The sequence below is a fragment of the Crinia signifera genome, chromosome 4 (assembly GCF_055691185.1).
Source record: "Crinia signifera chromosome 4, ASM5569118v1, whole genome shotgun sequence".
Classification (NCBI taxonomy): domain Eukaryota; kingdom Metazoa; phylum Chordata; class Amphibia; order Anura; family Myobatrachidae; genus Crinia; species Crinia signifera.
Genome location: NC_139220.1, coordinates 255,398,137 through 255,420,651, shown reverse-complemented (window position 1 = coordinate 255,420,651; position 22,515 = coordinate 255,398,137).

Genomic DNA, 22,515 nt, shown 5'->3' with positions numbered 1-22,515 from the left:
TGCACAGACCCCCACCATTGGGGGACAGGGCCGAATTCAGACCTGTTTAAACAGTCCTGAATCAGCCCCAAAGTGAGAGAGAGAGAGACATGAGCTATTGCTGGTTAGTTTCCCCAAGGGATTACAAGGCAATCCTACCACCACCCAGACCAAACAAAGCAGGGCCATCTTTTCACATGGGCTTGAAGTGCAGTTGCCCCAGGGCCCCAAAATGCTAAGGGCTCCAAAGCCTACCACCCCTGTCGCCCCCCTGGTCGCAGCCTGTATAAGCAATAGTATAAACGCCCACTGACTGTACCCCCGCACAGTCACCTCCACATGTCGGGTCCCAGTGGCATGGCATGGCACAACACAACATACTTCGAATAAAAAAAAAAGGAGGAGCCGACGATGCTCGACACCTGCCCCGCACAGCATTACTGGGAGTGTGGGAGGGGTCAGGGACGCGGTCACGTGGCGGCCACACCAACCAATGGTGTGGAGGCGGCTCAGGGGGGAGGCGGGATCCCTGCTTGCAGTTAAACTTCCGTTCTGCCTCTGCAAGCAGTGTGGCTGCGCAACTGTGTCTCGTGACTGAGGACTTGGGCAGCCACGCACCACCACCAAGTCGTCATCCATGGGTCCACCAGGTCCCGAGCCTCCAGTCCTGTTCCACTGTCCATTGGCATCCTGTCCTGGCTCCCCTCACTCCATGGTACTTAAAAATTAAAAGTAAGCAGCTGCCAGCTGGGCCCATATTATTTTAAGGTATATCATCATGTGTATAGCGTGGGAGTGCCTTCCAAATGATAAATATATATGCCTGCTTCACTTGTTGTCATAAAGACAGGAGGCAGCACTCCCCAAAATCAAAACTGTGTAATTCGAATCATAAGTGTAAAACAGGAGTCAGGAGGTCGACAGTGGCAGGGTCACAGCCCCTTCATCGGGACGGCTGACCTAATAAACTCAACGTGATAAAGTGCAAAAAAAAATAATTTTCACTTTCTTAAGTGTGATAATTGACATTTTTGTGAGTGGTTGAATAGGTAGTGCTGTTTGATGGCCCTGAAATAAAGGACACACTCACATATGGTGGCATATTTATTATCAGGTTCTAAAGCTGGGTACACATCAGACGTATGCTTCATGAAAGATATCATTAACTATTTTCCTTGAACTCCCCAGAGCTTCAGGACAAAAGATATAGTATATATATATAGTTTGTGAAAACTGAAAAAGATTTCACAAAAGATACTTGGCCAGATGCACTAAGCTTCAAAAAGTGATAAAATGGAGAGTGATAAACAGCCAACCAATCAGCTCCTACCTGCCATGTCACAGACTGTGTTTGAAAAATGTCAGACAGGAGCTGATTGGTTGGTTGTTTATCACTCTCCATTTTATCACTTTTGAAGCTTAGTGCATCTGGCCCATTGTATTTTGAAAGATATCTTCAGTGGCAACATCCAGTAATGTAGCAGTTGCTGACGATATGGGGGCAGATTTATTAAGCTTGGTCAAGTGATAAAGTGGAAGGTGATAATGTACCAGCCAATCAGCTCTGAACTGTCAAGTTACTGATTGGGTTTGAAAAAATAATAGGAGCTTATTGGCTGATGCATTTTTACCGGCCTTTATTACTTCACCAGGCTTAATAAATCTGCAGCTCCTCACTATTTTACTGCATATACACAGGGCCAGCGCCACCACTAGGCAGGTCTAGGCATTTGCCTAGGGTGCCGGCCACTGGAGGGCGGTAGTGAGCCACAGGAGCAGCAGCAGCAAGAAAGTTCCTGCAGAGGAGAGCAGGAGAAAGGAAGCTGGGCCCTGCCAAGCACCCTCAAGCACTTATTGAACTATTTGGTGAGTGATTCGGCTGCCCGCCCGCCCTCTCTCCCCCTCCCCGTGCGCCGGAGCCCGCCCATGTTAAACTCGCTGCCCCATCCCTGGCTGTTCGTTAGCCGCCAGCGGGATTCTTCGGCGGCGGGTCCCCCCCCCCGTCGGTCATCCGCAATCCGCTGCCCTGTGCTGGACACAAGGACACAGCAGCCATCCCCATTAATCTCTAGTGGGTGGCAGGCGGACGGTTGCCATTCCTGACAGGGTGCTTGCGCTGGTGCGATGCTGCATGCTCTAGCTGCCGGTTTAGCAGAGCTGCAGCGGCAGCACTGTCCCGCACTTCTACCTGGGCACCTCCTCTAGAGTTCTCCTCCAGCTAGTGATTAGAAACCGCGGCTGGAGGAGGAGAGGTCATTGCCCCCATGCTGTGCTGGCTTCTATATTATCCTACAGTACCTGACCCGGCAGACAGCGCTGCTTGTAGAGAACTGTGCTGCTGCAGCCATGTCATCTGGTTTCATGCACCAACAGTGAGTTATGACAATAAATGGCAATGGTATCTGATTACCGATCATTGTGCGTATTTGGCATAATATATTTATTGTAAAAGGGGATACACATAAACTTATAATACAGCTTATGTCTATGCCCCTCACTCCCATCTGTCTGTCTATCTTTGCCCCCCTTTTGTCCATATGTGGCCCCTCCTGCCAGTCTGCCTATAACCCCATATGGTTCTCTATCTGCTCGCCTGTCCAACTATGCCACCTCCCGTTCTCCCGTCTGTCTATGCCCCTCCTGTTTGTCCATCTGTGCCCCTCTTTTCTGCCTATCTATGCCTGCTCGCTTTGTCTGCCTGCCCAGTGGCGTAATTTATATTTTTTAACTATATGCTTGCTGCTGGGGGGATCTATGCTCGTTGACAGTGGAAATCAAACAAAACAAACAGAAAAGTGCCATTATTATCAATTAAATACCTGTGAGTGAATGTATCTCTAGGTGCTCTGTCAGTCGGCGTGTGCATCCGTGGGTGGCTTAGGGTGGGTTAGCTGTGTGGTCACCCAATTTCCTTGTAGCTCAGACAGCATCCCGTTGCCTGGTTACCTCCGGCAGCAGCCCACATGGCTAGACAGCTGCACTGTATATCTGTGAGGTAAACATGCGCCGCTTGCAAAAGCATAACCTGATGTTAGGTCTAAATTGTAGTGGGGTAAAGGACCTCCTCACATCACAGGGGAGGAGAGGGGGTGGAGAGAGGAGGAGCAAGGTCGGAAGAAGGGTCCCAAACGGACCCTCGTGGGCTCGCTTCGCTCACCACGCTTCGGGCACGGTGGCTCGCTCCACTTCGCTCGCCACCTGGTTACTAAAGGCAACCAGTGGTGGTGTGGATAGTGAAGGAGCTCATAACCTGACCAACAACAGCGCGTTTACTTCACCCGAGTGCATTGTAGTACGGATCTGGGCTGTCTGCCTGTGGCTGCCTAGGCTGTTCTATTTCACCAACAGCCTGCGCACAGTGCGCAGCAACAGGCTTTCACTTGTCTCCTTCTCTGACAGCAGCCGGAGCAGACAGACCAGCTCTGTACTGCCATGCTCTTGACTGCCAGTGTGTGCCTGTGCAGGGGATTGCACAGTAAGAGCGGCTGCGGAGTAGCGGCAGCCCCCAGCATTCACCCTGTAACTTCTCCAGTTCAGGCAAGTCTCTGGTAGGGATGGCCATCGACCATCGATGATTCAAAAACATTGATGGCCGATGTCAAATAGTTTTGCCATCGATGGGGGAGAACCAGATGGTTTCCCACCATCGATGTCAAGGTTAAACGAACAGTTTTGTTTTCCTTTTTCTTGGGACACGGGGCATAGCACCGCCCAGGACACCCGTGAAGCCCTGCCCTCAATTTCTGATTGGCCCAATCAGTCAGAGAAAATGGATGACCATCGATATGTAAAAACATCGATGGTGAACCATTGCATAGTTGTGGCCCAACGAAGGTCAGTTGCACTTTTGCCATCGATGGCAAAGGCAACGATGGCCATCCCTAGTCTCTGGCAAGTCTCAAGCTGGCTCCCCCCCAACACCGCTAGGGCTGCTGAGCCCTAATTATGTCACTGACGAAAATATCATTCAAATATTGTTAATAATAATGTGCATATCATTAAAAAATATTGTTTAATGTGTAGTCAGTATGATCATTATGGTATACGGTCATTGGGTCTACAGCAACTAGGTCGACAAGCATTGGGTCGACACCACTAGGTCGACAGGCAGTAAGGTTGACATGGGTCTAAGTCGACATGGGTCAAGCTCCATATGGGGGTAGGTCAACAGTTCATTAGGTTGACACAAGCATTAGGTCGACTTGGGCAAGGTCGACAGTCAAAAGGTCGACATGGGGTTTTGCACTGGGTTTTTTTTTCAGCCGACATGTGCCCACAGGCGGTATTTCATGCACTAGGGCGTGGTGGGAGAATAAAATAGTGCGGTGCACTTCAAACGATGTCCATGTCGACAGTGTCGACATTCAGGTAAAAAAACAGTGAAAAACCCCATGTCGACCTATTGACTGTCGACCTTGCACATGTCGACCTAATGCTTGTGTCGACCTAATGTTCTGTCGACCTTGTCCCATGTCGACTTAAACCCATCTCGACCTTGCTGCCTGTCAACCTAGTGGTGTCCACCCAATGCTTGTTGACCTAGTTGTGTAGACCGAACGATCCACACCCGATCATTATAATTTCTTGCCACCTCTATAAGATATTAAGGGTTTGCCAGATTTATGGAAACACACACATGCAGGGACAGGGGCTGCGGCAAAGGCCTATCCCTGTGATGTGTTATTGGGGGCGACTTCCACTGCCACGACCAGTGACTTCCACTGCCTCTTCTCCCGGCAGTGTGGCATTTTCATCTGCGACCATCTCTGGTCGCAGATGAAAACGGGACACAGCATTATGATTGCTGAGCAATATATCGCCCCGTGTGTACGCACCTATTGGAGTGAAGTAATCACCTGTGCAAGTGGCTATTGCTGTGGAGTGTGGCCTATAGTCTACAATTGCTAATGTGCTACACCTGACTGACTGCTTCATCTTCCGAAAATAAGTGTGTTCAATATAGAATATATGATGCGCCATCTTGGGAAATACGCATTTTCCCATGATCCAGTTCATACTTCCAGCACTCTGTGTGATGTCCCTAGGCATGAGTGAGGTGCAGAGGATAATGGAAGTACGATAGTTGCCCATTTTACTGCCAGCGTATCTATGAGGTAAATGATACATGTTAACAGGTGGACACCAGATTTACAGATCCAAATTTATAAATAGTGATCTTGCTGGGAACAGTGTTTGAGACTGATCTCTTTATCCAAAATGTATTTATCAGGTTACATGGATATGGGAACACAATAAACATCACAGCAGCAGAAGCTGAAAGCAACAATGCATAGAAGTGTAGGACTAATTCAGAGGTAGATGCATCTTATACAGAATTCTGGGTACAAACTGAATGACCTTTTGGTTAAGGGGGGTTATTGTAATGTTATGCATCTGCGGATAATTAAACAATTAATCAGTGGCGTAAGTTCGTCCCAGTTGCCCGGAGGCAAGATAAATATTGCCCCCTCCCCCAATATATATATAAATATATGTATGCATGTATGTAACATTTTTGGTCCTGCTAGGAAGGTGCAGTGGCGTAGCGAGGGTGGAGCCGGTGGAGCACAAGCTCCGGGCACCGGAGGATCACAGGGCGCCCGTGCCGTGCACGCCAGCTCGCCCACTCCCCCAGCCGCTAGCTCTATATCGCTGCCTTTTTAAAAATCAATATTAAAATGCGCCCTTGTGCCACCCGCTCTCACCCGTTGCTGATAGGTTGACAGCTCAGTCCCAAGAGGTCGGGACTGAGTTGCCTGTCTGTGTGGCTCAGAGCAGCGCGTCAGATCTTCGCTACACCCCGCGCCTGCCTCGCTGACAGGCCGTGACGCTCACCTTCTCTGATGAGAGGTAGCGGCTGTCAGCGGTACTCCGCACCTCTGGGTCTCTTCATGTGAGCGCAGCATCTCCCGCACATCAGCGCAGACTCACTGTACATCGGCTCTGTGAAAGCCGGGTCTCCTGCACATAGTCGCCGGCCGGGTATCCTGCCATGGGCTCTGGTCCTCCCACACGTCAGTGTTAAGCGCGCAGCTTTTCTTCATTTCCGCTGGGGCCAGATCATGCCGCCGAGGACAGCAGCATCAGAAAGGGGTAGGAGAGGCTGGATATCAGCATTGTGTGACCATCTCTGCTTATGGGATGTTATGGGGTGGGTGTTTTCACAAAACAGCCGCGTCCCACTGCAGTGCCGCCATAATGTCTATCCCTGAGGTGCTGCTTTAAAATTTAAAAACAATTGCTAAACAGTGCAGGAGATAGCTGCTGGCTCTCGGGCCCCCCAAGTGGCCCGGCCCCAGAGCAGCTGCATCCCCTGCACCCTCCATAGTTATGCCACTGGATGCTACTGTACATGATGGGGGAATCAGGGTTCTTCCCCTCATTCTGGCGGGGTTCTCCCCCTCAACTTATCATTCCCTCTGACCACCTTCACCCTATGAAACCACCTCATCTTACCCTGTGTGCCCACATCACTCCTCTTCGTTTTCTATGGTTTGTTATATAGTATGTAATGGGCATCATGTGTGGCCTTATGTGTAATTGGCATTACGGCATGGTGGTTTATGTGTTATGGGTATTACAAAGTTTGCTAAAATGTGCAATGGGCACGGTGTGTGGTATAGGGGGTTATTCTAATCCACTCTTTCTGACAAAATCCTTCTTAGACGGACAAAACCATGTGCACTGCAGGGGGGCAGATGTAACATGTGCAGAGAGAATTAGATTTGGGTGAGTAATTTTGTTTCTGTGCAGGGTAAATACTGACTGTTTTATTTTTACACTGCAATATAGATCTCACTTTGAAGTAAAACCCCACCAAAATCTAATTATCTCTGCACAAGTAACATCTGCCCCACCTGCAGTACACATGGTTTTGCCCATCTAAGAAGGATTTTGTCAGAAAGAGTGGATTAGAATAAGGCCCATAATGTAGACCACACCCCCTTTCCACAGCACAAGAGCCCACCTACTACAAATCTGAGGGAGGGGCGCAAAACATGCCCTTGCTCCGGGCACCGCGGCACCTAGCTACACCACTGGTAAGGGGGGGTCACCCACAGAAGCGATATTGACAGCTTTCAATTAACTGATTAAAACTCGCAGGGGTGGAGAGGTGCCCCCTTGGGAGCAGGAGTTCGGCTTCAGATGAAACATGTTGTTGGATTCACGTATCATATATATGTACGTAAATGTTATACTTTGACGGTATTATGAAATCTTATCCCGATAGTGATGCTCCCTTGCACTTCTCAATTCTGTAGGCGCTTGTGAGAAAATCACTGTTTGCTCCTCTGCCGAATTACCCGGTTTTAGAATATTTGATCAAATCTGGTATGTGACACCTGTTTATCCTATATCATTTATATTCTATATTTGTTATTGTTCTGTATATATTTCTCTTCATTGTGAAAATACGCTCTCCTCCTTACATTAGTGTATAATACTTTTTAGATGCTGCTCATTTGCTCATTCTATTAGGATCCATAGAAGACCCCCTATTGTCGCTTCGATTGGAAGCTGGTATACGTAATATGCGTGTCCAGTATATAATCTACATATTGGTATGTACACATACAATGATTATTTCGATCCAATGGCTTTTGACACACACAAGCTAATATGATCTCTTCCATTCTTTCCTTCACCACCTAGAATTGTTACCCCTGAAGAAGTAATTTGTTGACGAAACGCGTTGGGTGTTTATCTGTCATTTGAAACTAACAAGGATGATACTTCTGTCATATGAAATCGACAAATTTCAAGAAAAGATTTTAAACTATTGTTTTTTACCATTATGTATTAAATTGTCAAACTGTAATATGTGTCTGTAATTATTACAGCAACTTTGGTGGTGAAGATTTATATCATTGGCGCACTCTGTTTCTGTTCTACACACACACACACACACACACACACACACACACACACACACACACACACACACACACACACACACACATATATATCTATATATATAAAGGCTAACTACTCCTCACCTCTGTGACCAAAGGGAAAGCAATTGATGCAAGAACAGTGATCTGTTTCAAACTTGCTGGATATGGAGAGGGAGCTGTGAACACAGATATTGGAGGTAGGAGCAGATAGGGGGCTGGGTGGAGACTTTGTGGGCTAAAAACTGTCACAGTTTAAAGTGAAAGTACATTGTAGAAGCCATTCATTTGATGGTCTTTTAACTAGTTTATGAATATTGTTCCAAACATTTTTGCTGTGGAAGTTGCCAGAAGTACTATAGATGGATATGTTTAAATCTCTTACAAGAAGAAACAGAAAACTGGATTAGATTAATATATCAATCAAAACAGTATGTGAAGAATAATTAGCACCTAATATGGCAAATATATACTAACAAAAAGTTAACAAATCCTCACAGCGGACTCTATAATAAATGAATTAAATGCTGTTACAGGGGAGATGTGGTATCAGTGCATGTTAAATTCTCTAAAATCCACTTCGTTCCCATGTATTACTACTATCTAAAGGTGCGTACACACGTACAGATTTTCTGTCTAATCTATCTGGTGGGAACAAAATCCTGGAAATATATGGTCGCATATGACAATCAAAAAATTGTTCCCAAACACTTGAAAACAAACAGTGATCAGTCAGACAAATTGTTTAATCATTCTGATATAACAAATTTATCAAAGCATATATTTTTTTTTCTGTTTTCCTGCATTTAGGTGGAAATTTTTGATTGTCATATGCTCCCATACATTTCCAGGTATTTGTTCCCATCAGATAGATCAGACAGAAAATCTGTACGTGTGTACGCACATTGAAAGATAGCATGCAGGGCAATGTAAGAATGGTCAGCAGCTATAGATTTCAACAGCTCCAGGTGTTCTTTCCCTTGCTGCAGCAGGTCCAGTCTCTGGGCTGCATGTGAGATCTCACACATGCGCACTGAAGTTGGCCTGGCAGGGATACACAGTACTAAACTGATGTGTGCTTTGTGCTGTAGCAGTGGTTGCCGAAGTGGGGAGTTTCCACTCACCTGCTCCAGCAGGTGAGTTGTAGCTTCCTGCTTTACCTTGGTAGCAGAAAGGGGTGCCGGACGGGGTCCCGACAGTCGGGATCCCGACAGTCATTAACCCGACGTCAGGATCCCGACTGTTAAAACAGATGGCCGGGTTCCAGACGGCCGTCGGTTATTCTCCCTCATGGGGGTCCAATAAAGGTGTTGTTGTGCAGGTGGTGACCACAGACCACTTCTCAGCTCCTCTGCTTTCTGTCTGATGTTTTGGTCACTTTGGTCACAAGCTGGTGATGCTTTCACTCTAGTGGTAGCATGAGACGGGGTCTACAACCCACACAAGTGGCTCAGGTAGTGCAGCTCATCCAGGATGGCACATCAATGTGAGCAGAGCCAGATTAAGGTCTAAATGGGCCTGGAGCTGAAAATGATCAAGGGCCTATTATGCGCAATAATAGGGGTTGCAGCCAGCACCTAATAATGTGTGTGTGTGTGGGGGGGCGCGTGACCAGTGTTCTGTTTGGGTGGTCTGCTCATGGGTGTGTCTCTATTTGTGTAAATACTTTCAACTAATTATATATGCCTGGAAATGGCAGGGGGCTGGCATAAGAAAAATGCAGGGAGATATATTGGCGCGTGCACTCCAAAGGTGCACCCGCAGGCAGAGACGTAGCTGCGGTGGAGCCGGCGGAGCACAAGCTCCAGGTGGCGACATGTCACCTGGCACCAGAGCTCTGCCGCCGGCTCCCCCCCCCCCCAGGAGACTCTTAAATCTCCCTACTGATAACATACACGGCGTGTATTCCAGCTATCAGTCAATGCAGCGAAGTCCGGTGCCGGTGACATCATTACCAGGCGCGCGCCAGGCAGCTGTGCTGGACTGAGTGGCGTGTGTGCTCTGGTGTAGAACTCACCATGACCGCTGCCAGAAGCAAGCCCACAGCACAGCGGCAACAGATGGCGGGGGACCGACGCAACAGCAGGGGACCTCTGCCCCACTCTGATACTATTGCCAGGACTCTTTCAGGTACCTTCAGGGGGCGTGCACTGCAGGGAGTCGGGACGCCAGCTCCATGCAACACGACCCCCCTGCCCACAGAGACTGCATTCACCTGCTCCATTTGCATGGACACTTGCATACATTTCTGTGTATTTTGGTCATTGTGCACCATTTATTTAGATTAAAGTATTTATTATTACTTTTCCAGCACCGTCCATTTATTAACATAGCAACTAATAAGGGGAGCCATTTCACTCATTCATATAGAGATAGCACATAGTGCACTACTCTGTTGGCACGTAGGAAGTTCCATAATCATAAAAGGCATTCAATACTGGCAGCGCTAATCTACTGTCTATTTCGATTGCATTAAAAGGATTGGGGAATCCTTTGTTTTGGCAGCGCTAACTAGATACATAGGTGAGAGCGGTAACATCACTCTAAATTGTGCCCCCGCCCTGCTCGCCCGCTGTGCCCGGCATCAGTCTCAGTGGGGTAAGGTAAGTAAAAATCCGGCGAGCGCTCTCACTGCGCATGCGCCGGTTTGGGACGCCCTACTTGTAACTTCTGTAATTAAAGTTACTCGCTGGACCGCTCGCCAATAGGCGCTTGCGGTCCAGTAGCCAATCAGAAGCAGCATTGGCTGCTGAACTGCGAGCGCCTATTGGTTAGCAGTCCAGCGGGAGACTTGAGCTCTGACTCAGGTGGGCACAGCGGGGAGCTGGGCGGGCGAGCGGGCTTGGCAACGAGCAAGGTCAGTCCTTTTAGCAATGAGCAAGGACAATCCCCCTTGGCAACGAGCATGAAGCCCCTGGCATAGAGCATAAAGTTCCTAGCAATGAGCATTTAGGTAAGTGGCACTTATGTGACAAATGTGCAACGGGCATTATGGTGTTAGGCCACGCCCCTTTTTGTCGTGCAAGGGAGACTGAGAGAGGGAAAGAGAGAGAGGGAGATGGAGAGAGGGAAAAAGAGAGAGAGAGGGAGATGGAGAGAGGGAAAAAGAGAGGGAGACGGAGAGAGGGAAAGAGAGAGAGACGGAGAGAGGGAAAGAGAGAGAGAGAGGGAGATGCAGAGAGGTAAAGAGAGAGAGAGACGGAGAGAGGGAAAGAGAGAGACGGAGAGAGGGAGATGGAGAGAGGTAAAGAGAGAGAGAGGGAGACGGAGAGAGAGAAAGAGAGACAAAGGGAGACGGAGAGAGAGACGGAGAGGGAAACAGAGAGAGACGGAGAGGGAAAGAGAGAGAGAGGGGGAGACTTAGAGGGCGAAAGAGATAGAGAGAGGGAGACGGAGAGAAGGAAAGAGAGAGGGAGATGGAGAGAGGGAAAGAGAGAGAGAGGGAGACGGAAAGAGGAAGAGAGAGAGGGAGACGGAGAGAGGGAAAGAGAGACAGAGGGAGATGGAGAGAGGGAAAGAGAGAGAGAGGGAGACGGAAAGAGGAAGAGAGGGAGGGAGACGGAGAGAGGGAAAGAGTGGGAGGGAGGGAGAGAGGGTGAGGAGAGGTAAAGTTTAGTAAAGTTCAATTACCTCCAGCAGCGCTGAGTCTCCAGGGCCTTCCCTCCTGGGACAGGCCTCCCCTTCTACCGGATCTCCAGGGACAGGTCTCCCATTAGGTGCATAGGCGCCGGGCCCGTGCTCCAGCAGCTTTCTTCCTGCAGATGTAGTGGCGCATGTCAGCGCGTGTCAGACAGCGCTACTGCGCTAGCAGAAGATTTAGTTCACACGCCGGGCTGGTCACTAGGTTGTGACGTGAGCCCCGGCACCAGTACTACCAGAGAGGGAGAAGGGGAGAGCCTGAATCAACTGGCCCTCCTCCTCCTCCTTCATGTAATGTGCAACCCGCCACCGGGTCCGGGTCAGTAGTAGTTTGCAGTGGCGGATCCAGGATAAAATGACAGGGGGGCACCATGATAAAAGAAGGTTTAGGTGGGGGAGGGGCGGTGTTAGTAATGCCAGTGTACATGCTAAGAGAGTGGCAGAGAGAGGGTGGGAATGGGATTAAAAATAGGCCCTGGCATTTAAAGTACGCAGGCTCCCCATGGCGACAAAATTGAAGGATGCAGTTGTGCGTGCGCCGAAGGAAAAGGGGTGTGGCCACTCAACAAGGGGCATGTCCTTGAGTGTAGTGTACAACACTATACAACTTCTACACATTATGCAACAAAATACTAGACCCCACTATACTTGCCCATTACACATGATGCCAAATGGAATGAGCCAAAATTCACATAATGCCACATGGATTGAGCCAAAATTCACATAATGCCACACGGATTGAGCCAAAATTCACATAATAACACATGGATTGAGCCAAAATTCACATAATGCCAAATGGATTGAGCCAAAATTCACATAATGCCACATGGATTGTGTCAAAATTCACATAATGCCACACAGATTGAGCCAAATTAAAAAAATGCCACACGGATTGAGCCAAAATTCACATAATGCCACTAGGATTGAGCCAAAATTCACATAATGCCACACGCATTGAGCCAGAATTCACATAATGCCACACAGATTAAGCCAAAATTCCCAATACGCTTCATAAACAGGGACATTGTACATCAAAGTCGCGCATTAAACATTACACCATAATGTCCATTACACGTTACGTTACATGCCATTATGTCCATTATGTATTATGCCAAACACCATAATGCCTATTAAAAATTATGCTACATAAGTGCTGCTTATCTACATGCTCATTTCCAAAGGTTCCATGCTCATTGCCAGAGGTTCCATGCCCCGGGCCCCGTAGCAGCTGCACCCCCTGCACCCTCTATAGTTACGCCACTGGCAGCGGGGAAGGGGGGATCCAGCGCTGCTGTCTCTGGAGAGATGTGCTCTGGGTTCATCTCCCAATGCCTGCACTTTTTCACAGGTGTCCACTCTCAAGTTCTGCTGGCTGGTGAGGCTGCCCAAAGTCACAGTGTGTGGCCGGCTGTGAAGCTCGCCACCCATCGTGCCCATACCCATGCGGGGTCCGCAGGTTAGAATGCGGGACGGGAGTGTTTACATTTCTCAAGTATATGTGTATGTTTTGAGGGGGGTGGCAGTCGTCCCGGGTGGCAGCTTCAAAGCCTAGGGGGGGCGAACTCCTCCCTTATCCGTCCTGACTCCCTGCCTGCCAGGCCGACCGGCCACATACCCCCAGGCACCCGTGCACGTGCGCGGCACTGTGACTGCACATTTTTTTTTAAAAAGGGGGGACTTCAGCATGCCGGGCCCCTTTATTGCCCTGCGGCCGGCCTGTAGCGCTCCGCCGCTCAGCTGTATATTTTGTGCTGTGTTCTCAGTGCTGCCCCTGCTGCCTGCAACTTTAAATTCGGCCTCAGTAGCATCGGCCTCCCGGGAAAGTTCCCGGTAATTATAATGGCCAATCCGCCCCTGGCCAGGGGATTGGGAGATTGTCCCAACACAACATAGGTGTATGGACCCCTTTACAATACTGTATATTCAAAATAAATTTGAATAGCTTTACATTTCACCCCACATTATACTGATACTTACAGGAAGAAAGTGTATTGTATATTGAATTAAAACTTGCTGAGGTTTAAAATTCTGAATTAAAGTCTATGTAGCCAGCCTTTATTGCTGTCTTTTCACTCCAGAGAATAAACTGTTTTACAAAACATGCTCATAATTAAAGAGATGCTGTACAAATAGGAGTCAAATATATATCTATACAAAGTGCAACAGCCCCTCCTGCTGCTCACCTTGCCTCTCAGCAGCTTGTGCAGCGTTCCCTGTCACTAAAGCCTTGTAATACTATATACTTCATTACATAATATCCTGGTGTAAGCTACTCTCTAATGTCATATGCTAAACAATGGTATATATAGTTATTATGCAAATCCTCCGGACTTGATGTCTCTGTGCATTTTCCTATGAAACCACTTTTTTCAACAAAGAAATTTGTTGGAGCTGGTTTCCATGGAGATCGGACCTTCCAAACAAAAGTAAAAAAAAAAAAATCTTATGAAATGGAAAAGACGAGCAAGCGCTCAGGAAATGGGTGTTACTGTCCATTATTATTTGCTCTCAATGAGTTTGCAAGGATTCACTGCTTAGAAGTTTCCAGTATCACACATTACCTATTATATTCCAAGTGTGTGTATGTGTGTGTGAGTGTGAGTGTGCCTCTGGATGGGGTGTCACTGGTGCTCTGTGAGGCAAACAAAGGATTGCATTGATTCAGGCTGGCGTAGTGTTGGCACTGTTACCAAACTCTTGGTGGAAATGAGAGCTATAGCCATTTTTCCCACCTAGATCAAATGAACTGGAAAGAGGCCAGACGGAGAGAGGAAAATATGAACTCTGGAACTGACAGCCCACAAGGCATTCCATTATTTCCTTTTATGATTATGAGCCATTACAGTTAAAATCCTAGGACTATTGGAGTTACTGATTCAGTTCTAGCACTCCAAGACCAGCCCGTCACTGCCTAGTTATTACCCCAGTCAAATAAGATTACTCCTTTTATTATACATTAGTATTATTTATGACGTATAAGACATTAAATAGCAATGCCTTTTTTCATTTCTTTCTACTATCCATAGTTACTGAGTTATGGTGCAGTTATACATTATAACATTTCTTAGGCTGAGTACACACTATGCAGATGGATCCACGGAAATACTGTAGCGGCTGATTAGGTAAGCAGATACACTTACCCTTGCGCACAGCAGGGGACATTTACTAAGTCGGCCGATTACGGCCAATCCCGTGTATAAACAGGTACACCTGGATCAGCTGAATTTGGCCCGGAAATATGAACGGAGAATATGGCGAATTTCCAAAGCTGCTGTTTTATCCAGAATCATATTTTCCAGTGGTCAAGTGATTCGTATTTGGCTGCTGAGTTTCCCGGCAGCCAAATATGGATGAGCATGAAGTATTACATGGATCAGTCATATCCGTGCGGTGCTTCTCTGTGTAAAAGAAAATAAAAAAAACAATTATGGGCTCATAGAGCAGGTCCTGGTTGCAAAAATACAGGAAGCATAGTGGAGTCCCCTTGTATTTCTTTAACCAGCACCAAGCTCTGGGCCTGGTAATGGTTCCAAAAATACGGGGGACAAAAGGAGTAGGCGTCCCCATATTTCAGAAACCAGCACTGCGCTAAAAACAGCCAGCGGTGTCATGCCACAGCCGGGGGAAACACTTTTTACATAAGGTCCCCCAGGCAAAGAATGAGCACCGTGGCTAGCTTATGCCCGGGGCTGTGGGTGATGGGCTAATGGTGTTAAAAGTGTAAAAATTAAAGTGTTAAAAATAAATATTGGAAAAACACAAGTCCCAGCATGCAGGGCATTAATGGGCCCATTCAATACCCCAAGAACATACACACCTTTAAAAATAAGTTTTATTTTTAAAGGTTTGTGTTTGTGTGTACAGTGTGTATGTTCTTGGAGTATTGGTTCTGTAGTAAGACTACAAGTGGTTGTGGTTCTCCAAGCCTGCTGCAGATTTGATCTCAGAAGCATCCTAGGGCATCAGATCTCTCTCCCACCATCAGGCAGCTTATGGCACCTATTGTGTCCAGCAACCTACTTGTCCTTCAGTCCAGAAAATCTCTGTCCTACAAGGGACATTCCTGACCTCTGACCACCCCCTAAATGGCCCTGACACACCTCTGTTTTAAAAAATGGAAGCCATCGCTGCCCCCTCCCTGCCACTAGGGACAAATTATCAGTATCCATTAGGGTGGCCAACCCAAGGATCGGGATTGGCGTAACCCTGGGATTTTAGGCCAAAATCGTCGGGATTTGAATTTTTGAATTGGGTGGTGCATGCGTGGTCTTCATGCCGGGCATTGCTGAAATTCCACCTGGTTTTGGTTCTTTTTTACTTTTTTTTATAGTAAATTTGGTCAGATCACATATTTGGTTTGGTCCTGCTTCTTTCTCAGTCGCCTGCATTATACTTGTGTGTATGCTGTGCAACATAACATCTCTGAGATGGGTGCTCGAGCTGCTCATATTGTGTTTCATGATATTGTTATTCCATCCAACTGCTCATATTATTGAGTATTGCTGTGTATGTTATATAATAATGTTGTCCCATGTCATTGGTTTTCATTACATGTTTACTGCCCATATAGTCTGTATAGTTAAAGCCACATCTAATCTTGTCCAGAACACCACTACTCTAAAATACTATCTAGCAGTCCCCTAGCTATTTTTGTGGTCATTTACTGGCCAGAGGTATACGACCAGGTGACATCCTAAGTATTGATGTGCCATCTGCATTAAGGGAAGATTGATGGATTAAAAGATTTTTGTACATTTCTAAATAACAACAATGTTAATAATGTTTGATCACCTACGGAAGTGCTAAGCAAGACCATGTGTGTAGGCGAGTGGTGCACCACACAAAGCCCAAACGCTAGGGTGTAGTGTCATCTTCCCCATTGCCTGCACTCCTGGCTTCTAGGGTACATGGAACAGCACCCTGTAGCCAGTAGATAAGCACCATGTAGCATTCTGGGATCCTAAACCACTGTACTATTGGGAAGCCATGACCACACCCCCTGTGCATAATGTCACACGCGACGTGTCCGAGGCCGCCTTAACGTTTTTTTTTCCACTGCCATGTTAAAGATGTCTGCGGCCACAGGAACATGGCCGCCGGCCTCCACGGCTACGTGGAGGAGGGCCCGGCAGCCTGTTCCCTCTTATCCCCTGGCTGCAGTGGCAGACGCTGGGTGGGGACGTCATGACGATGATGCCTCCCACCCACACGTCTGCAGAGAGGAAGGAAGGCAGGCTGCAGGACGAGTCGTGGGTGCCGCAGCCGCAGCAGGACAGGCCGCAGAGAGCGGAATTGAAATTCCTGGAGCCGCCACAGCAGCAGCAGGACAGGAGCCTGAGGGATAAAAGAAAGTAAGTTAGCATTAAACCCTTTAAAAATCGATATATCTGGTGGTGGTGTCATGGCATTACTTTTATATTATACAGGGGGAGCAGCCTGTGGTGTCATTGCATTATTATTATACAGCGGGAGCAGCCTTTGGTGCCATTGCATTATTATTATACAGAGGGAGCAGCCAGTGGTGTCATGGCATTACTTTTATATTATACAGGATTATAATGCATTACGTTGTTGGCATTATGTGTAATGGGCATTACGTTGTTGGCATTATATGTAATGGGCATTACGGTGTGTGGCAATATGTGTAATGGGCATTGCGGTGTTGGCATTATGTGTAATGGGCATTGATTAATTGGCATGCTTAATGGGCATTGCAATATTGTCTTTATTTGGAATGGGCATTACGGTGTGTGGCATTATGTGTAATTGGCATTACGTTGTTGGCATTATGTGTAATGGGCATTACGGTGTGTGGCAATATGTGTAATGAGCATTGTTTAATTGGCATTACGGTGTGCGGCAATATGTGTAATGGGCATATCGGTGTTGGCATTATGTGTAATGGGGATTGTTGTGTTGGCTTAATGTGGAATGGGCATTACGGTGTGTGGCATTATGTGTAATGGGCATTACAGTGTAAAATTTTGCGCGCTGTCCCTGTTTCGAGGGTGTGTGTGTAGGGGAATGATTGTTTAATAATTGCTGCATTCTACATAGAGGGGAGAGGGTAGGGTGGTGAAACGATGGTGATGGTGGTGGGCCACTTGCTTGTGTTGCCCCCCCAGGCTGAAAGTTGCCAGCCAGCCCCTGGTCATAGTTGATGGCAAATAGAAAGCTGCTACATACTCCGGGCCCAGCGGAATACATTTACCTGCCGGCTGTTAGAACACTACGGTGCAGTACAGATGGCTGCTGGGGTCTAACTCAGTAACTATTTTGTCAGTGAGAGGGTTAAATAATCAGAAAAATAAATTACCTCCCTTCTGGGGAGAAATAATTTCCCAGTGTTACGTTTAAGGCTCGAAGCAAAGCAGAAGACATCAATTCAGCCATGAGAACCATGTTTGGAAATTATTTCATTCTCTCTGATGCAGACTTTGGTTTCATTCCAAGAGTTCTCTAACACTTAACACAGTCTCACACACACACATATCTCCTCCACACAACCTGTTCTGTGTGAACATCACAATACTGTAGCTGTATGTTTAGTAAGAATACAAGGGAAATCCAAAAAATGAACACCGTTTGGCTTTACAAAAGAAATGGGTACTTATATGTTAGTTGGGAGCCCACTATGCTATTTGCTTAGTTTTCCGCATCCCCTCATGAGGCTTGCTTCGTTCGCAACGCTTCGGGCTCAGTGGCTCGCTGCGCTCGCCACACTATATAAAGTCAACTCCATGCCGACATGGATAGTGGGGGTATGAGCATACTAACTATAGTGGGCAAAAGACAATAATGGTGACACAACCCTTCACCAGCGCTCAGGATGAATACTTAATACTCTTTAAGCAGTATCCTTGAGGATGAAAGTATTTCTCCAGTAGTTCACAACAGATTCGGTGGTATGTAAATCATAGAAGATAAAAGGGTAACATAGCGTAATCCAGTTTTAATGATAACATCCACAAACATAAAATTCATACAATTCACACAGAAATATAAAATATATAATAAAAGCTTTAAAGTCTCTTCATAGACAGATAAAGTGCAAAGTGCGCTTTTACCACAAGTAAAAGCGCACTTTGCACTTTATCTGTCTATGAAGAGATTTTAAAGCATTTATTATATATTTTATATTTCTGTGTGAATTGTATGAATTTTATGTTTGTGGATAGACTGACACACATACTGTACACCATAAATAAATAACCACTATACACAAAAGTTTGGGGTCACCCAGACAAATTAATTTTTTTACAAGAAAACTGACTTTATTTATCAAATGAGCTGCAAAATTAATAGAACATATAGTCAAGACATTGGCAAGGTTAGAAATAATTATTTTTATTTGAAATAATAATTTTGTCCTTCAAAGTTTGCTTTCGTCAAAGAATGCTCCTTTTGCAGCAATTACAGCATTGCAGACCTTTGGCATAATAGCTGTCAATTTGTTGAGGTAAAGAAATTAAAGAAATGTCACCCCATGCTTCCCGAAGTACCTCCCACAAGTTGGATTGGCTAGATGGGCACTTCTTGGGTACCATACTTGACGTACCACAACAGCTCAATGGGTTTGAGATCTGGTGACTGTGCTGGCCACTCCATTACAGACAGAATACCAGCTGCCTGCTTCTTCCCTAAAGAAATCTTGCATAATTGAGAGGTGTGCTTTGTGTCATTGTCCTGTTGAAGGAGAAAATTGGCTCCTGTCAAGCTCTGTCCACAGGGTATGGCATGGCATTGCAAAATGGAGTTATAGCCTTCCTTATTCAATATCCCTTTTACATTGTCCAAATCTCCCACTTTACCAGCACCAAAACAGCCCCAGACAATCACATTACCTCCACCATGCTTGACTTTCATCATCTTTTCACTTGTTCTGTGTCTCACAAATGTTCTTCTGTGTGATTCAAACACCTCAAACTTCAATTTGTCTGTCCATAACACTTTTTTCCAATCTTCCTCTGTCCAATGTCTGTGTCCTTTTGCCTATATTAAAGTTTTCCTTTTTATTGGCCAGTCTCAGATAGGGCTTTTCTTTGCCACTCTGCCTAGAAGGCCAGCATCCCGGAGTTGCCTATTCACTGTAGACGTTGACATGCGTTTTTTGAGTACCGTTTAATGAAGCTGCTTTCTCAAACTAGAGACTCTAATGTAATTGTCTTCTTGCTCAGTTGTGCATCGGGGCCTTCCACTTCTCTTTCTACTCTGGTTAGAGCCTTTTTGTGCTGTTCTCTGAAGGGTGTAGTACACCCCATTGTAGGAAATGTTCAGCTTCTTGGCAATTTCTCACATGGAATAGCCTTCATTTTGAAGAACTAGAATAGTCTGTCAAGCTCTCTTTTTCTGGCCATTTTGAGAGTATAAATGAACCCACAAATGTGATGCTCCAGATACTCAACTAGCTCAAAAGAAGGCCAGTTTCATGGCTTCTTTATCAAGCAAACCCACTTTCAGCTGTGCTAACATAAATTGCACAAGGTTTTTTAATTATCCATAAGTCTTCTAACATGATTAGCAAACACAATGTATCATTAGAACACTGGAGTGATGGTTGCTGGAAATTGGCCTCTATACACCTACAGTATGTAGCTATTCCTTTAAAAAACAGATTTTTGCAGCTAGTATAGTCATTTACCACATTAACAATGTATAGAGTGTATTTCTGATTAATTGAATGTCACCTTCATTGAAAAAAACTGTGTTTTTCTTTAAAAAATAAGGACCCTAAACTTTTGAATAGTAGTGTATAATGGAGATAAGATGCAAAGTGCTATAGAAGGCTGTGCTGTGTGCCATGTAGTTAATTGGACACTAGTGTCACAAGGGCTGTCCCAGAGTCTAGTGCAGTGGTCTCCAACCTGTAGCTCCGGAGCTACCAGTAGCTCACGGTCATAGTTTGGGTAGCTCGCCTAGCTACAGTACTGCTGTCAGCTGGGATTAAGGGCCTTATTCTAGATCACTCTTTCTGACAAAATCCTTCTTAGATGGACAAAACCATGTGCACTGCAGGTGGGGCAGATGTAAAATGTGCAGAGAGAATTAGATTTGGGTGAGTTATTTTGTTTCTGTGCAGGGTAAATACTGGCTGCTTTATTTTTACACTGCAATATAGATCTCACTTTGAAGTAAAACCCCACCCAAATCTAACTCTCTCTGCACAAGTAACATCTGCCACACCTGCAGTGCACATGGTTTTGTCCATCTAAGAAGGATTTTGTCAGAAAGAGTGAACTAGAATAAGGCCCTAAGTGCCTGAAATCAGGACCTGAATCTGGGAGCCACCACAAGGCAGGAAGAGAGAATCCAGAAGCCACTGGCAGCTGCAGTGTCATTGTCCCATAGCAGACGAGAGGCTGCTCGGGGGACCCATGAAGACACCACTGGTGGGAGACAGCTGACACTCCCACAGAGATAAGTGGGAAGGTAGTTGGGAGTCACTGCGAGATGGAGAGAGGAACCCCTGGAAGTTGGCCAGACAGGTACGGGGACCACATGAGAAATAAGCACTGAAAACATTTTTAGTAACTCTTCAAGCGGTTTCATTTTTCTCAAATAGCTCACACCCCAAATAAGGTTGGGACCACTAATTTAGTGCATATGTGCAGGTCACTGGAAAATGGTGTGGCAGCAGTTTTCTATTGCGCATGCATGGAACAATGGCAAAATGGCCACTGTGCCATTTTCCCAGTGATTTCTGCAGTGCTGCTACTGTAATGTGGGACTACAGAGGATAAGTATTGGAAAAAACATTTCTAGGAATAAATCTTAATATTGATATTAGGGAAAGTTAGCATCTACATTTCAGTATGTGTAAAAGGGCAGGCACTTATTAGTGAATTATGCAGCCAGTTGCACAGTGGAGGGCTGAGACCATTTGCATAACAATAGCCTCCGAAGACCCCCTCATGGCTTGGAGGCGCTGAGTAAGTGTGGGAGCCGGGATCTGTGGGGGCGATTGCTGGAAACTGCAGATCTACTTGTTTCCTGCTGCAAATAAAAAATACCCCTCAGAAAATGGATGCCCCATTAGTGCAGACAGTTATAGAAAATGCCAGAGTATTCCTGTCTGCTGTGGGGGGGGGGGGGGGGGGGGGGCATTTTGTTTTCTATTGGCAGCAGAAGGAGTGTTGGAACCTCAAACAAGTAGATCTGCAGGTCCACTCCCAGCTATAGACCCAGCGGCAGGGATAAACGGAGGGATGAGGAGGGGTTGGGGTTAACCTTCCTGGGGGTGCCAAATTTTTCTGGAGGGGGTGCCCATTTTTTAGTTACGCCACTGGCCGAGGCTCCATCCAACCTTTTTGAAAAAAAAAACACAAGGCAAAAACATTGTGTCTGAGTCATGGCTTTAAACCAAAATGCTAAAGAATAAAACACAATTTAGACAAACTTTATTTCAACTTTACATAAAATGCTCCCAAAGCTTGAAATGCTTGTTCAAAATTGTATTTCATAAATTAAAAATAAATCAAATTATATATTTTTGTTTGTTTGTTAACATGAACATAACTTGGCAAGATTAAAGCTTGGAGTCGCCAAAATACTTATTCTTAAGTCAATGACCATGATATAACGAGAGGCAATTTTAGCGGGCGGTAAAATGTATGACTTTTCCCCAGAACTTGGCCAGTGTTATGGTGTGCGCCTTTAACGTTTTGACTGTAAATTAGATCTACGTATGATGATATATTTAGAGCAGAAAGCAACTTTTTTTTTAGAACAACCGTAATGCGACAAAGTATAACAGTTGCAGGCCAGAAAGTAATGACAGACAAGTTAGAAAGGCTCACACAAAACAGCTCAATAAAGTTGGACATAGAGTTATTTTGTTCTTGGATAAGTTGTATTCGGCAATGAAATAATGACATGTACAGTATTCTAGCATGAATTTGTGCTATGAATAGTATGTGTACACAATATTAGATGCAATAATTGATCTAGAATGGACTTTTATCAGTGCTACAGTATATATTCCCACTTTGGGATCACCTTTAACATT